Raw genomic sequence first — 16,616 nt, 5'->3', positions numbered from 1 at the left:
ATTTGTTAAAGTTCTTCCAAGAGCTCTTTTTGTGCTTGTGACCATTTGAAGTTTCTCATTGAAAAAGGGGCAGCACTGGATAGAGCACCAATCCTGAAGTCAGGAGGACCTGGGTTCAAATCTGACCTCAGATATTTAACATTTCCTAGCTAAGTGACTCTGGGTAAATCACTTAACCCCAAATGCCTCAGGAAAAAAAAAAAAAAAAAAAAAAGTTTTTTTTTTTTTTTTTTTTTATACTCCACAATCTTACACTAAATATGAACCCAGATCTTCTCTGTTCCCAGTAACTATTTTAATTTTATTGCATTTTACAGTTTGTTATTATAATCAAGTTCTAGTGTGGTATGGGCAATTATTTTCTGAGCTTTATCCCAGGGCCCAACCTTAGTCACTGCTTTTCAGGATAAACCATTAGTAGGTCCCCAGCTACACTGTCCTATAAATGTTCCTGCTCCCTATGGACCATTCTGCAGTGGCTGCAAACTTTAGCTGCCCTCTCTGCCCTAGGACTGAAACCAGGGATTCCCTCTCCCGCAAGTGCCCACAACCAGCTCCTTCTCCCCGCATCTGGTCGGCATCCTTCAGTCTTCTACTGGGCCTTCCCAATCCCCTACTGTCTATGAGGTGCCTCCTCAGCCAGCAGCCTCCCACACTGGTTGGGAACTGAGCCAGAGATATTTGTATTTGGCTGAAGCTCTGTCCCTGGAGGATCAGGTCCATCTTAGAGTCTTCCCAAGCTACTTTACCCTGATTTCTGTTCACTTCTGCTATTCCACATTCATCTTTTTTTTTTTTTTGGGAGGAAATTTGGAGAACCTCAAGTTTTCTGACCTCCTCCACCATCTTTCCACATCCTCACCTGTGGGCTGCCATTGAGCATCACAATTAATGCATCTATATAATTTGATGTAGAAGGCAGAGAGGTGGCTCAGTGGATAGCGCAGTCAGGAAGACCCGAGTTCAATTAGCTGGGTAACCCTGTGGTCTGCCATAATCCAATAGAGAAGGAAATGTCGAACTACTCCAGGATTTTTCCCAAAAAAACCCCACGGACATGGGGTCATAAAGAACTGGTCGTGACAAACAACACATTTTGATAAACCGCATTTCGTTGCAATATTTTGCCATATTTGGAATGATTACAGCAAAAGAGCAGGGCCACATTACACCCCGCTTTTTGAAAAAGGGCAAAGCACAGTTCTTTTTTTTTTTTTTTTTTTTTATAATTATAACATTTTTTGACAGTACATATGCATGGGTAATTTTTTACAACATTATCCCTTGCACTTACTTCTATTCAGATTTTTTCCCTTCCTCCCCCAAACCCCTCCCCCAGATGGCAAGCAGTCTTATATATGTTAAATATATTACAGTATAATTTAGATACAATATATGTGTGTAGAACCGAATTTTTTGTTGCACAGGAAGAATTGGATTCAGAAGGTAAAAATAACAGTTTACATTCATTTCCCATTGTTCCTTTTCTGGATGTAGCTGGTTCTTTCCATCATTAATCAATTGGAATTGGATTAGCTCTTCTCTATGTTGAAGAAATCCACTTCCATCAGCATACATCCTCGTACAGTATCATTGTTGAAGTGTATAATGATCTTCTGGTTCTGCTCGTTTCACTCAGCATCAGTTGATGTAAGTCTCTCCAAGCCTCTCTATATTTCTCCTGTTGGTCATTTCTTATAGAACAATAATATTCCATAACATTCATATACCATAGTTTACCCAACCATTCTCCAATTGATGGACATCCATTCATCTTCCAGCTTCTAGCCACTATGAAAAGGGCTGCCACAAACATTTTGGCACATACAGGACCCTTTCCCTTCTCTAGTAGTTCCTTGGGGTATAAGCCCAGTAGTAGTATGGCTGGGTCAAAGGGTATGCACATTTTGATAACTTTTGGGGCATAATTCCAGATTGCTCTCCAGAATGGTTGGATTCTTTCACAACTCCACCAACAATGCATCAGTGTCCCAGTTTTCCCACAGCCTTTCCAACATTCATCATTATTTGTTCCTGTCATCTTAGCCAATCTGACAGGTGTGTAATGATATCTCAGAGTTGCCTTAATTTGCATTTCTCTGATCAATAGTGATTTGGAACACTCTTTCATATGAGTGGAAATAGTTTTAATTTCATCATCTGAAAATTGTCTGTTCATATCCTTTGACCATTTATCAATTGGAGAATGGCTTGATTTCTTATAGATTAAAGTCAATTCTCTGTATATTTTGGAGATGAGGCCTTTATCAGAACCTTTAACTGTAAAAATTTTTTCCCAATTTGTTACTTCCCTTCTAATCTTGTTTGCATTAGTTTTGTTTGTGCAGAAACTTTTTAATTTGGTGTAATCAAAATGTTCTATTTTGTGATCAATAATGATCTCTAGTTCTCCCTTGGACACAAACTCCTTCCTCCTCCACAAGTCTGAGAGGTAAACCATCCCATGTTCCTCCAATTTATTTATGATTTCGTTCTTTATGCCTAAATCTTGGACCCATTTTGATCTAATCTTAGTATGTGGTGTTAAATGTGGGTCCATGCCTAGTTTCTGCCATACTAATTTCCAGTTTTCCCAGCAGTTTTTGTCAAATAATGAATTCTTATCCCAAAATTTGGGATCTTTGGGTTTGTCAAAGATTAGATTGCTATTTTTATTCACTATCTTGTCCTGTGAACCTAACCTATGCCACTGATCAACTAGTCTATTTCTTAGCCAATACCAAATGGTTTTGGTGACCAAAGCACAGTTCTTATCCCCAATTTGTCATTTACACATAAAGCCAGCACTAGACAGAGGCTATATTTAGATGAAATTTGTAAAACATGCACGTCCGCTACAGCAGTGACTTTCCACTGTAATGGAGTCTAAATGAACTGAGCAGTTGTGTGCCCTTACTTCCCCCTTCCAAAGACACTTTCGCGGGTTGTAGCCGGGCTGGGACGGCACTATTCCCAGCGAGGGACAAGGCGCGGAGAGACCTGCATTTCACGGCGATTCCAGGCAGAAGCTACAGTCCCGGACCGCCTGGCGAGCCCGCCGTCAGGTGTGGCTGCGTCAGTTTTCAGGCGCCGCACCGCGGGACTCAGCGCGGAGGCGGCGAGAGCACAAGCTGGGCGAGGAGCTGCCGAGAACGGCGGCGGTGCTCCAGCCCTGCAGACTGGCTGGGCTCTGAGCAGGGTGGCGCCCCAGGCTGACCGCACTCCTGAAGATGCCGCTTGGGCGCTTCCTTCGCCAGCGCCGTTCCTGGCGCTCTCTCATCCTCTCACTTCAGTTGGGCCCCGCTTCGGTTTAACGCTTTGGAGATGTACCCATCGGTGGCGCAGGGCCAGACCATGTAAGGATGCTTATTCCGGGGGGGCGGGCGCGGCCCAGCTGTCCGCAGTTCAAATCCAAGTATAAAAGCGGTAGGTAAAGTTCCCCATCATTCAGTTCCCCTAGAATGCGCCTCGGGGTTAGCTTTTTAAAGTTCCCCTCGGAGCCAGCGTCCTCGGTTCTTCCCTCAGAGAAAAGTGGCATAGAACTGCGGTTCTCTTCTCTTCCTCCCTCGCCGCTGCCCAAGCTCAGCTGCTCTGCAGCGCGGTCTCTTAGGAGCCTCTTAATGTAGGTGAGCACCGGCAGGTAACTGCCCCAGGACCGCTGCTCTTCCCCCTCCCCTTATGTTCCCCCTCAGTAACCTGGGAACATCTCCTCTAAGGGGCAATAGCAGCCCCCTTCCCCCCAGCCTTGTCCGAGGGTCAGCCCAGAGAGGAACTGCAGACCGCGGAGGCGTACGGGGGCTGACAGGTGGCCGGCTCCGAGAAGGTGGAGAGGACTCGGGCATCAGGGAAGAGCCGGCGGGGCGGTCTCCGAGGCGCGGCCTCAGAACGCCTGGGGGGGAGCGCTGGCTCCGCCCGCGAGGTCCGGCGCGCCGGGCGGGGAGGAGGGGTGGAAGGTGGCCTCCTCGTTCTCCTCGCGGAGCTGGGCGCCGGCGGGCCCGGGGCCGCAGCGGCCGCAGCACAGGGAGAACAGGAAGGCCAGCACGTAGAGCAGACACACCAGGCCGAAGACGGCTATGGCCACCACGGCCGGGAGCTCCCACCCTGTGGCCCGCGGCTCGCCGGGGAGGTTCATGATAACCGGGCCTTCCCGCAGGAGCGAGGGCTTCAGATGGCCGGGGGCGGGTGAACCCGGTGCCTGCGGAGAGAAAGCACTCGTGGCAAAGGCCCGTTTCGTTGTACTTCCCCTCCCCCCTCCCCGCCACCCCTGACCCCTCAGGCTGAGAGGCCCACTGTGGTCCTGGACTCTGCGTCCTCCCTCGTGACCTTTATGAACTGGGGACTCCCTATTTCACGATGTGTTATGGTACCAACTCCACGTTATTTGTTTCCCTCAAGAACCCTTTGCTTCTCAGCAAATAAACAACAACCTGGACTCTGTTTTTGTTTTTTCACTATTGCTTTTTGTTTTTAAAATATTATAAAATGTTTTCAACATTCACCCTTGCAAAACCTTGTGTTCCAGAATTTTCTCCCTCCTCTTTCCCAACTCCCTCCCCTTTTCAGTAAGCAGTCCAATATGTGCTAAACATGTGCAGTTCCTCTACACATATTTCTACCTTTATCATCCTGCATAAAAAAAAAAAAAAAAAAATCAGATCAAGAAGAAAAAAAAAAGAGAGAGAAAGAAAAAAAAAAAAAGCCAACAAACAAAAAGTGAAAATGCTATGTTGTGGTCCACACTCAGTTTCTACACCTCTCTCTAGGTGTAGATGGCTCTCTTCATCACAAGATCATTGGAACGGGCCTGAACCACCTCATTGATGAGAGCCATGAATCTGGATTCCTATACTCCTGAAATTCTAGAGCTAGAAGGGACCTTCAGGAAGTGGCTGTGGGCAGTAGATGGAATGCCAGGTTTGGAATCAGAAGGCCTGGGTTTCAGTTATGACTCTCCTATGTGAGTTTGGGCAAGTCACTTAGTGTCTCTGGGTCTCCATTTTGTTACCCATAAAAATGTGGATAATGTTAATGAAGAGGGGACCCCGGAATTCTGAAAATCCTTGAAGGAGGAAATCTCCTTCAACTCTGCCTCAGGGAGGGACCCCACCCCGAGGGACAAACAGTTTCATCTTTGTTATCTAGGTGGGGTTTGGCTCAGTCCTGAAACTCACTGAATTCAATTCAAATTCTTGCTCAAAGCTGGAACCCAGCCACGAGCCAATCTGGGACACTACCCACGAGCCCCCTTCAGCTTGTAGCCAAAGCTCCCATTATAAAAGAGCCAAACTAAAACCCTCTCTTTGCAGAGGTTCCAAGCATGCCAGCCCTATGCTTGGCATGCCAAGGGCCTCTGTCCACTGGAATACTCTTTTCCAGTGCCATCCTCTCTTTACCCTCACCTATTTCCTTAACCAGACTTTAACCTTACTTCCAATCCCCATAATAAACTTCTTTTATCAATTTAGGTTTTCCGGTCTGTAAATTCTTTTACAGAGAACCTCCACACCGCCAGAAGGGAGTCCCTAAAACTCCCTACCCTTGCGCCAAATGCCAAGGGGGTGCAGGAACCTCTCCATTTGGCTCTCTGAATCCCAAATCTACCACTAGACCTTATCATTTAACTTCCTGACCACCAGAAATCCTAATTTCATTTTGGTTCCCTAAATCTAAACCTCATCACTAATACTACTCATATCTCATGGATCTGTTGTATTAAATGAGATAATAGATATAAATCACTCTATAATCCAAAAAGAGTTCTATAACTATCCACTATTACATAGTCCAGTGTCTTCTTTTGGTGATCAAAGATTCAGGGAATTTGATTTCCCCAAAGGTTTAAGTGGCAAAATCAAAGCTAGAACTCGTGTCCCTTGTTTCCCAGGCAGGGGTTCTTTCAGCCAAACTGTGGTGACAACAGACAAGCTGGATCTGCATCTCCTTAGATCTTGTAGAAAGCTTCAGACTAGTGGCTGCACGGCTTGCTAATCTCCCAGTTACTTTCCAGCTTTTTGGCTCTGTCATTCTCTGGCTGCCCTTAAGAATGCCTGGTTGGAAACATTTCCTAAATCCAGAGCTGGCAGAGAGATATTCTGATGGCAGCCAACCCTGCTCCTAACTAGGAGATGATGTCAGAAGAGAATTTTCTTGAGCTCTCCTTCAAACCAGAAAGGATAGAGCTAGACTCTCACCCTTCACCAAAATGTCAGCCCCTATCTGTGTGCATGGTACTCCGACCTGCATCTAATATTGGTAAGGAGCGATCACAATGACTCATTTTCATAGCACCTTAAGGTTACCCAGTACTTCTGTACAAGATCCTAAGTGGCTCAGTAGACAACAGGGAAACCATCAGAGAAGAGATCAAACACAAGTCGTTTCTCCCCCCTCCCCCCCCAACAAGTCTCTCTGAACTGCACAGCACTGACAGCTATCCTCTGCTGTGGAATAAACACTACAAATCATAATAGTTGGCTCTAACTTATATGGTGCTTTAAAGCACTTTATAAATATTATCTTATTTGATCCTCACAACAACTCTAGGAAGGAGTGGCTATTATTATTCTCATTTTACAGATAAGAAAACTGATGTGTAGAAAGGTCAAGGGATCATACAGCCCCTATCTGAGGTAGTATTTGAATTCAGGTCTTTTTAATTCCAAATCTGGTATTCTGATCTACATCCCCTCACTGCCTATACAGATTTCACTGAAGTAGTGACAAGCCCATACCTATCCTCCCATCCACCATTCCTAGGTAGTGCCCTGGTCTCCTTATGTCAAGCAAAGGCTAAAAATGGGGATCAAGGGAGTATGCAATAGTTGTAGTTGGAGAGTGCAGGATGACACGGTCTGCCCACCTACAGCATATAGCCGGTGGGTGCTTAATCAATGTTAGTTATTATTATTAGTTCCTTATATAACAGCACAACTAGGAGGTGGACGAATCCCCTCGCTACATAATGGGAAATGGACTGGGACTCTCTCCTTTGAATGACCCTTCCCAAACCATTAGATAGCCCCCCATCCCTGGCTGCAGCCCCAACCGCATCCTCAGATATTTCTCTTTCCCATTCTCAAACCCTCTTGCCCTCCCTGGTCAGAGGAGAGTGGGATGAAGGGTCTGGAGTTGTGTTTAATTGCTGGAAACAGAGACGGGGCCCAGTCCTTTGCCCCATCTGTTTAACGCTATGGGACAAAAAGCAATTAATTAATTAATTAATTGACCCTCTAGCCCCTACTCTCCCAGTCCCGAAGCCTGAAGAATTAGCCTGTTCTGTTGGAGAAAGCAGCTTATTTAGGGCTTCCCTACCTGTTCGGGCTCCTCCTCACAGTAGAACAGTCCAGAAGCAAACAGGGATCTCCTTCAGGCTCATTCTCCTCAGAGTCTACTTGAGCAGCCCTCCTCTTGCTTCTTCCGATCTGTTGACTTTTCCTTTGCCTTTTCCTCCTTTCTTTCCCTCTTTTTTTCTGATCTCATTCATTCGGAGGTACTTCTTGCCTGCTAGGCTGGCAGCCCCAGGGGACAGTGAGGGGATTTTGATTACTGTTGCTCTGGAAACCCTGTGAATTGAGGCTAGGTTCCCTGTGGCTAGCAGCCAGAGCTTTGAGGGAGCATCATAAGATCAGAAATTTAAGAGATTTAAAGCTGAAAAGGAACTTGGGTGTCATCTAGACCAGTGGGGTCAAACTCAGAAATGATGGTTGCTGGCCATAAATTGATTTAGAAAACCACAAATTAACATTATCTATGTTGTGCTGCATTTTTTAATAATAGCTTTTTATTTTTCAAAATACATACAAAAATCGTTTTCAACATTAACCTTTGCAAAACCTTGTGCTGTAATCCTCCTTTTCCCCTACCCCCTCTCCTAGATGGCATGTAATCCAATATATGTTAAGCATGGTAAAAAATATATATGTTAAATCCACTACATACATACATATTTATACAATTATCTTGCTGCACAAGAAAAATTAAATAAAAAGGAAAAAAAACTGAGAAAAATGTAAGCAAACAACAAAAAGAGTGAAAATACTATGTTGTGATCCACACTCTGTTCCTACAGTCCTCTCTCTGGGTGTGGATGGATCTTTTCATCACAAAATCACTGGAACTGGACTGAATCATCTCATTGTTGAAAAGAGCCCGTCCATCAGAATTGATTATTGTATAATTTTGTTGTTGCTGTGTATAATGATCTCCTGGTCCTGTTCATTTCACTCAGCATCAGTTCATATAAGTCTCTCCAGGCCTTTCTGAAACCATCCTGTTGGTCATTTCTTACAGAACAATAATATTCCATAATATTCATATACCACAACTTATTCAGCCATTCTCCAACTGATGGCCATCCACTCAGTTTCCAGTTTCTGGCCACTACAAAGAGGACTGCCACAAACATTTTTGCACATGTGGGTTGAAACCTTATTCTCTACCAAGCCAAGCCAGCATCTTAAAGACATTGCTGATAATGAGATTTGATTTTCTCCTCAATCTTATTACTCACATCTAGATGAGGAAGCCCCTAGTGTTCTACTCAGGTTTGAATGGGGATAAATTCTTTTTTTTTAAATTTTTTTATTAACTTTTATAATTATAACATTTTCTTTGACAGTACATATTCATAGGTAATTTTTTTTTTTTTTTTACATTATCCCTTGTACTCCCTTCTGTTCCAAATTTTTCCCCTCCTTCCCTCCACCCCCTCCTCTAGATGGCAGGCATTCCCATACATATTAAATATCTTATAGTATACCCTAGGTACAATATATATGTGCAGAACCGAATTTTGTTGTTGTTGTTGTTGCAAAGGAAGAATTGTATTCAGAAGGTAAAAATAATCTGGGAAGAAAAACAAACAAATAAACAAACAAAAAAAAATGCTCAGAGTTTACATTCATTTCCCAGTATTCCTTTTCTGGATGTAGCTGATTCTGTCCATCATTGATCAATTGGAATTGGATTAGCTCTTCTCTATGTTGAAGATATCCACTTCCATCAGAATACATCCTCATACAGTATCACTGTTGAAGTGTATAATGATCCCCTAGTTCTGCTTGTTTCACTCAGCATCAGTTGATGTAAGTCTCTCCAAGCCTCTCTGTATTCCTCCTGTTGGTCATTTCTTACAGAACAATAATATTCTATAACATTCATATACCATAATTTACCCAACCATTCTCCAATTGATGGACATCCATTCATTTTCCAGCTTCTAGCCACTACAAAAAGGGCTGCCACAAACATTTTGGCACATACAGGTCCCTTTCCCTTCTTTAGTATTTCCTTGGGATATAAGGCCAGTAGTAGCACTTCTGGGCCAAAGGGTATGCACATTTTGATAACTTTTGGGGCATAATTCCAGATTGCTCTCCAGAATGGTTGGATTCTTTCACAACTCCACCAACAATGCATCAGTGTCCCAGTTTTCCCACAGCCTTTCCAACATTCATCATTATTTGTTCCTGTCATCTTAGCCAATCTGACAGGTGTGTAATGATATCTCAGAGTTGCCTTAATTTGCATTTCTCTGATCAGTAGTGATTTGGAACACTCTTTCATATGAATGGAAATAGTTTCAATTTCATCATCTGAAAATTGTCTGTTCATATCCTTTGACCATTTATCAATTGGAGAATGGCTTGATTTCTTATAAATTAAAGTCAATTCTCTGTATATTTTGGAGATGAGGCCTTTATCAGAACCTTTAACTATAAAAATGTTTTCCCAGTTTGTTACTTCCCTTCTAATCTTGTTTGCATTAGTTTTGTTTGTGCAGAAACTTTTTAATTTAATGTAATCAAAATGTTCTATTTTGTGATCAATAATGGTCTCTAGTTCTTCCTTGGACACAAACTCCTTCCTCCTCCACAAGTCTGAGAGGTAAACCATCCCATGTTCCTCCAATTTATTTATGATTTCGTTCTTTATGCCTAAATCTTGGACCCATTTTGATCTAATCTTAGTATGTGGTGTTAAATGTGGGTCCATGCCTAGTTTCTGCCATCCTAATTTCCAGTTTTCCCAGCAGTTTTTGTAAAATAATGAATTCTTATCCCAAAAGTTGGGATGTTTGGGTTTGTCAAACACTAGATTGCTATTTTTATTCACTATCTTGCCCTGTGAACCTAACCTATTCCACTGATCAACTAGTCTATTTCTTTGCCAATACCAAATGGTTTTGGTGACTGTTGCTTTATAATATAGTTCTAGATCAGGTACAGCTAGACCACCTTCATTTAATTTTTTTTTTCATTACTTCCCTTGAAATTCTCCACCTTTTGTTGTTCCATATGAATTCTGTTGTTATTTTTTCTAGGTCATTAAAATAGTTTCTTGGGAGTCTGATTGGTATAGCACTAAATAAATAGATTAGTTTGGGGAGTATTGTCATCTTGATTATATTCGCTCAGCCTATCCAAGAGCACTTAATATCTTTCCAATTATTTAAATCTGACTTTATTTTTGTGGCAAGTGTTTTGTAGTTTTGCTCATATAATTCCTGACTTTCCTTTGGTAGATATATTCCCAAATATTTTATACTATCGACCGTTATTTTGAATGGAATTTCTCTTTGTATCTCTTGCTGTTGGATTGTGTTGGTAATGTATAAAAATGCTGAGGATTTATGTGGATTTATTTTGTATCCTGCAACTTTGCTATAATTCTGAATTATTTCTAATAGCTTTTTAGCAGAGTCTTTGGGGTTCTCTAAGTATACCATCATGTCATTGGGATAAATTCTTTAATTAGATTTTGCCCAGGGTAATTTGGAAGTAAATGACTTGATCAAGTCCCATCTCCCAGTGCCTCAATAGAATAAGTCCACCTGTCATTATAATATTCATTCTTCTCATTGATTGTTTACCAATCAGAGTTGTCTGATGGAACACCCACTCTTCTAAGGGCTTTTAAACATCCAGAAGCAGTCATAATTCCTCTTTGATCTTTGAGAGGCCAAAGAGCCCTTTTTGTTAAGCAATTGCAAGTTATGGTTGATTTAATTGATTATAATTTAGCCAGAAACTGTCTTTCAGAAGAATTTTTTATTTTTATTCACCACACACCCACCATATTAACATCCTGCAATCTGGCTTCCATCCTGACCACCCTACTGAAAAAGCCTTCTCCAACATCACTGAAATTCTAAATCCAACAAGAGCCTTTTAAATTATCTGTATCTTCTTGTGGCACTCAGTGACATTGGATGCTGTAGACCAACTACCCCTTCTTGAAACTCTGCTGCCTTGGCATCTGAGACACTGTACCTTCATAGTTATCTTACTTAATGATCCTTCTCTCTCTGTTTAACTGACTTCTGATCCTTATTTCAGCCCCATTTCTACCTTCCATCAATCAGATTTGATCCTTTTTCTCTTTTCTTTCCAAACTTCTTTCTTTGGTGATATTCTCTCCTGTGATTTTAATTATCACTTCTAGGTAAGCAACTCATATCTTTATCTCTACTCTAGTTTTCCCTCCAGAGTTCCAATCCCAAATTTTAGAGTCCTTTGTGCTTCTGTAGAAATTTTATCAAATGCCCTGGATGTGGTGACAATTTGTACCAGAAAAGTCTATTCTTAGAACCTTTCCTTTCAGTGAACACTCTGCCCCAGGCTGTCATTTCCAATTTCTGTGGGGGGCCTATGTACAGACTCAAACTTCCCAACCCCCAGTGCCTGCTGGTTTAGTCTTCTGAAAAAAAAAAAAAAAAAAAAAAAAAAAAAAAAAAAAAAAAACCAAAGAAAAATCCAGAATAGGCAATTATTCTTTTTTGTAGACCAGAGAAGAGGCTATACCAGAAGACCCTCTCCCTGAATCTCAGTCAGTCAATTATCAAAGAGCAATCAGGACCCTTGGAGCCAATCAGTTTTCCTGTCCTCTCAACAAAGGCATATTCAGACACCTCCCATTCAAATTCTGTTGCCTAGAGTTCCATGAAGTTCACTAAGGAATCCATCAAATTGGTTGGAGGGAATCCCCCTGCAATATCTTGGAGTTGTGCAAAAGAAATGAGCTTTGTGAGGTCAGTAGTGTTCCATCACCTGAGGTCTTTAAGCAGAAGCTGAATGAGGTGATAATCATAGAGGGGAGTCTTCTTCAAACAGGAATTGGAATTCTGAGGTAGTTTTGAACTCTAAGATTCTATGAAAAAGCTCTTGGCGTATTTTCCTGATTTCTCCCAGTTTCTCACTGACTTCCAAATATATAAAATAACAATCATGATCATTATTTAGTGCAGATTTTTTAAGGAAGAAAAATATATCAGTGAAATAGATACAAGTCAATTACTCTCTTGTTTCATAAACCTAACTATCTAAATCATTTGGGAAAATGAGGAAAAATTTTCTATCCCCCCTAAAAAAACCTAGAAAAATAGGAAATCAACTTGGCTACAAATAGTTTTTTTTTAATAATTTTTTATTATATATTTTTTTATAATATTATCCCTTGTATTCACTTTTCCAAATTACCCCCCTCCCTCTACTCCCTCCCCCCGATGACAGGCAATCCCATACATTTTACATGTGTTACAATATAACCTAGATACAATACATGTGTGTAAATACCATTTTCTTGTTGCACAATAAGCATTAGATTCCAAAGGTACATGTAACCTGGGCAGACAGATATTAGTGCTAACAATTTACATTCTCTTCCCAGTGTTTCTTCTCTGGTTGTAGCTACCTCTGTCCATCATTGATCAACTGGAAGTGAGTTGGCTCTTCTTTATGTTGAAGATTTCCACTTCCATCAGAATACATCCTCATACAATATTGTTGTTGAAGTGTACAGTGATCTTCTGGTTCTGCTCATTTCACTCAGCATCAGTTGATGTAAGTCTCTCCAGGCCTCTCTGTATTCCTCCTGCTGGTCATTTCTTACAGAGCAATAATATTCCATAACCTTCATATACCACAATTTACCCAACCATTCTCCAACTGATGGACATCCATTCATCTTCCAGTTTCTAGCCACAACAAAAAGAGCTGCCACAAACATTTTGGCACATATATGTCTCTTTCCGCTCTTTAGTATTTCTTTGGGATATAAGCCCAGTAGTGGCTACAAATAGTTTTGAACCAGCATTTGTACATTATGTCATAATAAGTTCCAAGTAGGTATACAATTTTTGTTTTAAAAGTCACATCAAAAATAATTGATGGAAAATGGATGAAGCTAACTTTCACAATCATGACTGGGACAAAATTCTTTATCAAAAGTTACGAGATATGAAGAGAAAAACAGACAATTTATTATTATTATTTTACTGAAGCAATTGGAGTTAAATGACTTGCCCAGGGTCACACAACTAGGAAGTATTAAGTGTCTGAGGCCATATTTGAACTCAGGGCCTCCTGACTTCAGAGGTGGTGCTCTATCCACTGTACCACCTAGCCCAAACAGACTAATTTTTATTACATGAAACTGAAAATCTTCAGTTTCAGTGAGAATTGAAAAACTGTTCAGTGGGAAAACATCATTATTTCAAATATTCCTAGTAAAGATCTAATTATTAAAATATCTGGGAAATTAGCACAAACAGAATAAGAGTCATTCCCCAATTAAAAAAAAAAAAGTTGTCAAAGGATATGAACAAACAGATCTCAAAGGAATTATTGTAAATTATTAACAACCATATTAAAGATTCCTCCAAATCAATAAAAATAATAGGAATGAAGTTTAAAAACAATTCTGAGTTTTTGTCTAATATAACAAACTGGCAAGGATGGAAAAAGATGGGATTCTGATAATGGAATAATCAGTGTTGCAAGGACTATGGAAGACAGGCTCACTACTAGACAATTGGAGGAGCTATGTATTAGTCTAAATATTCTGGAAAATGATTTGGAATTATGAGAAAAATAACTAAGAGGTAGAGCCATAGATGCAAGTTCTATCTTCCATCCAAGGAGGAAAAGATCAGAAATCTCCCATATATGCCACAAAATTCATAAATTCAGCACTTTTTGTGGTAATGAAGCAGATAACCTCTGATAGGGGGATGACTGAACTAACTATAGCCCTCCACATACTTTGAATGGTGGAAATTCTATTATATTTATTTTTATTACATCAGTCCTTTCTAGAAAGAACATCTGCAAATGATTCCATGTGGGCTGCTGCACAAATTCTAAGGTTGAGGCTACCATTGGCAAGGATCCTATTATGATAGAAAGAATAGCTGTAAAGATGCCCAATAACTCACAGAAGACAAGGACCAAAAAAAGAGCCAGAAATAAAAACTATGACCTTGCCTTTTAAGTTATGATAGTAGTTTCAGGAATAAAAAATGAGGGAATTTTTAACTTAAAAAAAAAACACAATAAAAAGCCAATCAGTTAATAAACATTTAGTGCTTACTATGTGCCAAGCACCAAGATGTCTATTCACAAATGCACAAAGCATCAATAACAAGCAAAGATAAACTTAAATTTCACAGGTATAACTGAGACTTGATGATTTGGAAACCATGACTAAAATATGACTCTGGAAGATTTTACCATTAGGAAAAAAAAAAAAAAATAAAGAAAGAAACCGAATGGATATATGTGAAGAAGAGCAGAGAAGAGAGAACTTGAATCTTATCAAGGTTGATAATTCTTCCATTGGTCCTTCTCTCTTATGACCCATCCATGAATTCTCCTTATATTCAATTCTTCCTGCTCCAAAAAACATCCATAGTTAGAACTTTTCTCTAGGTCTTTGGAGTTCTGTGTTTTGATCTAAGCACCATCCTTTAAGAAGGAAGGGTCTTGATAAGCTGGAGAATGTTGAAGGAAAAGTAAGCAGAATGACAAATAGCCTTGAGTTTATGCCAGATGATGTATTGATAATTGTGATTATGGTTTTTTATTGTGGGGGGGGTTAAGTTTAAAATTTCTAAAAAAAAAAAATTAAAATTAAAAACTTTAAAAACATTTCTTAATTCCTCAGGAATAGCAATGTTCTCCTTCCCCCAAATTAAAAAAACAACAACCCAACATCCAAAAACACAACAAAACTAGATCTGCTTCCAGTCCAGTTCCTATAGTTATCACTTAGAGAAGAAATCAATGTGGAAAAGGGGGCCCACCTTCCTTATGACTACCAGCAACAATTACTGCCCAACTGCCACCAATAGTCAGATGGGTATAGGAACCCTCAGAGTGGCTAAACTTCCCAGAGCACTTGTCTTGCTTCCTGGACAGCCTTCAATGCCATCATGTAAGACAGAGGTGTCAAACATGTAGCCTATGGGTCAAATCAAATTAAAATGCAGTTTCCATTTGATTTTAATGTGTTGGTATGTGAATAAAAAAACAAATATATATAAACATGTGGTTTTCTAAGTCAATATGTGTCCCACAGGGATCCTTATGTGTGTTGTAAAAGCCTGTTTTCTATTTGAATTTGACACCATTAATCTAGCCAGTCAGCTCCTGTAGAGAAGGGTCAACCATCCCCAAAAGCCAGCCACAGGGCAAAAAAAGACAGTCTAGCTGAAGCAACAAGACTCCTAAGGGAGAGGAAGCAATATATGCCGGGCAGATCAAACCACTACCACCTTAACTTCCTTTTCCTCTCAGATCTGATGGAGACAACCAGAATCTCTGAACCCAAGAACCTTGAGAACAGCAATGCTGGAAAAAATAATAGCAAAATTCATATGAAAGAAGAAAAAAATCAGGAACTTCAATGAAATAAGAGGAAAAATTATGTAAAGCTCTTATAATATAATTTAATAAGCATAAATTGTAAATTAGTAAGTATAAAATGGATAATTTCAATTATTTTAAATTAAAATTTTCTTGTAGACAAGAATAGAATGTGGGGGGAGAAACTTTTCATAGTTAATCTCTTAAATAGGATATGATCAGGTGAAATGAAGCGTGATGTAAGAAATGATGAGCTGCTTTTCAACACTGAGGTTATTCAAGCCATTCCCAATGGACTTGTGAAGAAGAGAGCCATCTGCACCCAGAGAGAGGACTGTGGAGATTGAATGTGGATCACAAAATAGCATTTTCACTCTTTTTGTTGTTGTTGTTTGCTTGCGTTTTGTTTTCTTTCTCATTTCCTTTGTGCACCATGATAATTGTGGAAATATATATGTTTTGTTTTCTTTCTCATTTTTTCCTTTGTGCACCATGATAATTGTGGAAATATATATGTAAGAATTGCACATGTTTAACATATTGGGTTACTTGCCATTTAGGAAAGGGAATAAGGGGAAGGGAAGGGGGAAAAAAAACTTGGAACACAAGTTTTTGCAAAGGTGAATGTTGAAAATTATCTATACATATCTTGAAAAGAAACAATTTTAATTAAAAAAGATAATGTCATTAAAGAAAGGAAATCATGAGCTGATTTAGAAAAACATGGACAGGGGCAGCTGGGTGGCGCAGTGGATAGATCACCAGCCTTGAATTCAGGAGGACCAGAGTTCAAATCTAGTCTCAGAAACTTAACACTTCCTAGCTGTGTGACCCTGGGTAAGTCACTTAACCCCAGCCTCAGGGAAAAAAAAATAGAAAAACATGGACAGACTTGAATTAATAAAGGAAGATGCTATGTACTTTCAGAGAAATAGATGAGGAGTGAGTGAAAATAAGTATAGTATGATTTTACAT

The 16,616-nt window shown here is 40.2% G+C and overlaps 1 long non-coding RNA gene across 1 annotated transcript; it reads left to right on the top strand.

Moving 5' to 3' along the window:
• The first annotated feature begins 278 nt into the window (after positions 1 to 278).
• Positions 279 to 3,880, top strand: LOC141554884 (uncharacterized). The gene is made up of 2 exons (XR_012485997.1): positions 279 to 1,200; positions 2,769 to 3,880. It is a non-coding gene; the product is annotated as an uncharacterized LOC141554884 (long non-coding RNA).
• The last annotated feature ends 12,736 nt before the right edge of the window (positions 3,881 to 16,616 follow it).

The sequence above is a fragment of the Sminthopsis crassicaudata genome, chromosome 2 (genome assembly GCF_048593235.1).
Source record: "Sminthopsis crassicaudata isolate SCR6 chromosome 2, ASM4859323v1, whole genome shotgun sequence".
NCBI classification, from domain to species: Eukaryota; Metazoa; Chordata; class Mammalia; order Dasyuromorphia; family Dasyuridae; genus Sminthopsis; species Sminthopsis crassicaudata.
The sequence above is the reverse complement of the archived record's forward strand: the minus strand, read 5'-3'. Positions and strand labels throughout refer to the sequence as shown.